The sequence below is a fragment of the Coptis chinensis genome, chromosome 5, assembly GCF_015680905.1.
Source record: "Coptis chinensis isolate HL-2020 chromosome 5, ASM1568090v1, whole genome shotgun sequence".
NCBI lineage: Eukaryota > Viridiplantae > Streptophyta > Magnoliopsida > Ranunculales > Ranunculaceae > Coptis > Coptis chinensis.
Genome location: NC_141460.1, coordinates 75,951,704 through 75,954,820, shown reverse-complemented (window position 1 = coordinate 75,954,820; position 3,117 = coordinate 75,951,704).

The window sequence follows — 3,117 nt, the reverse complement described above, 5'->3', positions numbered from 1 at the left end:
TTGCGCTGAGCTTCCATCTCGGCCTTCATCTCCTCCTAACTCTCATCCTCGCGCTGGGCACGAGTCTCGAAGTTATGATGCATGGTAGCCTGCCGAGTCCGGAGATCTTCGTAAATAGTATTGAGGGAACGCATGCCACGATGAAGCACCGACATGCGTTCTGCATTCGACCTACACCTCTCCAAGGCATCAACATCAAGACATGCCGTGTCCTCCTCATCCTCCGAGTCATCCTCCTCAACTACCCTCTCTTCAGGCAACCTCCACGTCTTTTGGATACACTCCGTATAAATAGTAGGATTTCTGTGCTCTTTTAGCCAAATCCTATCAGACGTTGGAGTCGCTCTCAAGGTCATCATGATCTTCGTTATCAAAATAGGGAGAGATGCAATACTCTTCCCAACTCCCCTAATCATATTACTCAAAAACTCCAGAATACAGAATTCATACTTCTTCTCCTGGAGTATCCATAGAACGTGAAGGCAGTTTAGATTAATGTCACTAACCTTCTCCTTCCTGATGACACTCCTACCAATCCACTGAGCTACAGCCAGCTGGTTGGTTCGCAGAGACGACTGGCGAACACAATGTGAGCTCTTATTGTAGTTCCCTTCCAAAACAGTTGCATTCATCAAAGGCTCGATCCTAATAAATTGGGATTCCTGTAATATGGCATCGAGATGGCGTCTAGGCGGAATCCCTAAAATCTCAGCCAATAACCCAGTAGATACTTCTCTCTTCCTCCCGGCCACCTTAACAAAAATTCTATTCCCATCCAACTCCCTCGTCCTATAAAATTGTCAGACCAAATCTTCGTGGTAAAAATCGTCTGTCGAGTACCACAACCTACTACAATCTCTCCTAACCATCTCGTCACCGTAAAACGACGCGAAGTGGTCGGTCGTAAACGCTTGCTCTGGCAAAATCCTCCGTCTTTTAGCCATTGGAAGTTTGAATTGATTTGAGGGTTTATAGAAGGTGTAGGAAATAAAGTGAAACAACCTTACTTTAAAAACAATGGTGGTGGCGTGGTGGTTGCGCAGCAGTTCCAATTTTTTTGAATTTTTTGAATTTTTGTAATGTTTTGGTTGTGGAAATTGGTAGAGATGGTGGTGGGAATGGTTTGGAGAAGATTTGGGATGGGCTTGTATTGTGGGCATGGATGTAGTTAGGTTTTTTTTTTTTTTGAAAAGTTGTTAATGGCGGAAGGGGGAATAAATCGTGAATCTATTTTTGGGTTGAAGATGGAGACGCACGTGCATCTCACGTGCGTGTGAGATTGGGCCCAAGCCCAATTTGATTTTTCAAATTTTTTCGATTTTTCGCGCAATTTCAAACTAAATTTGTCGCTTCGTTACCGGTCCGATTTTTGCGAATGAGCTATGGAAATGATCAGGAGAGAATTTCCAATCCAATGATCTATAAAACACTCTATTCCAACTGTGGGTGACATATAAGTAGATAGAAAATGTCTCAAAGTGCGTGCATGACGTAAGTTATGCGAACGAATGAAATCTAATTTCATAGATAATGTCAACCCGAATCGAAATACGATTAAATGGCCTAAGCAACACAAATGGAAAGTTGAACAATCCCGGATGGAAAACGAATTTCCCACCCCCAAACAAATTTTTGGCAATGAAGTTTGAAAATTTATTTTAAAAGTGGGTTTTTTAAAGTTAGATTCCTGAGACTTCCTAAATTACTATGTTTATGATTTTAACAATTTTTAATTTTTATGAAAAATATTTAATATAAGAAAAACGAAAAACAATAAATACATAATTCACACCATAGAAGAACATGACTCAAAAATCGAGAAAACATGCAAGAGTGGAAAACATGAATTATGTTAAACGTGGACTTAGGATTCGGTACTTACAGCCACACACTCCATAGGGAGGGCCCGGTTACCTGAATGGTGCACTTACCAATATATGGAATTGTAAGAAAGTACACCAAACAACAAAATAAGCAGTTTATAGTCAGATACTCGAGACTTTAACAAACAACTGGATTTATACGAAGTTTTTCATATATCAACAACCTAAAGAGTTATGGGTCTTTCCATAAATAAATAACATGGAATGCACCCCCAAACAGAATCAAGCACCAAGATTTTCTACGACGCAATTTATTGAAATGACAGCGAAGTTTGATAGATATAGAACGTAACTGAGCATGCACCTTCTTCTTTATCTTTGAACGAGAGGGTGTCCAAGTGAATGATCGTGAGAAAATGGATGTTTGTGGAAGATATGTTGGATATGGATAAGTTTAAGAAAGAACTAATGGAAAAAATGATAATGTGGGTACTGTCTCAATTCTGAAAATGAAGGTGTCAAGTGCCTTCCCCTTGGGAATTATTTCTGTATTAAGAGGATTTAGAAAATCATTAAGCATAAAAGAAACAAGAGGGTCAAGCGCAAACTCCAGGTTCCGTTGAAAAGGTGGAAGGTGGAGAAAATTGGTGATGGAAGATGAATGAGTGTCAGCTAGAGCTCTCAGGTCTAGATCATTAGAAGCCTTGAGATATGTCAGACATTCCTCAATAAGTGGGTCAAAAGAATCACTAGGATAGAGGGTGAAAAATTCATCTTCCGTCATAGCGTCAAGGAATAAATGGATGTTGGTAGGGTGGAACTCGCGAGGTGGCAGGGTAGAGTTGCAAAAGAGTTTAAGGAAATCTTTCTCAATTTCATCTACGTCCAAGGACTTTTTGTCGAAATTGGAACTTCCAAAGGAAAGGAATTTGTTCATCTGGTCATCCGAAAACGTGGTTTTGAAATAATCATGAGCTAAGCTCTCGATCATGCTAACCTCTCCATCGATATTCGTATTAGGAAACTGTTTGATCGTTTTAAAAACATTGACCTTAACGGAAAGATGGCCAAAGGACAAGGACATCGAACCATCGCGGCAGTTTATAAGCGCGTTGGCAGTTGCCAAGAAATGGCACCCTAAAATGATCAGAACAGAGTTGTTAGCGACTTCTGTATCGAGGATAACAAAATCCGCAGGATACTAGAAATCCTAAACCTTAACCAGCACATTTTCCACTACACCCTTAGGATACTTGATAGACCTATCAGCTAATTGCAACGTCATTGTTGTAGG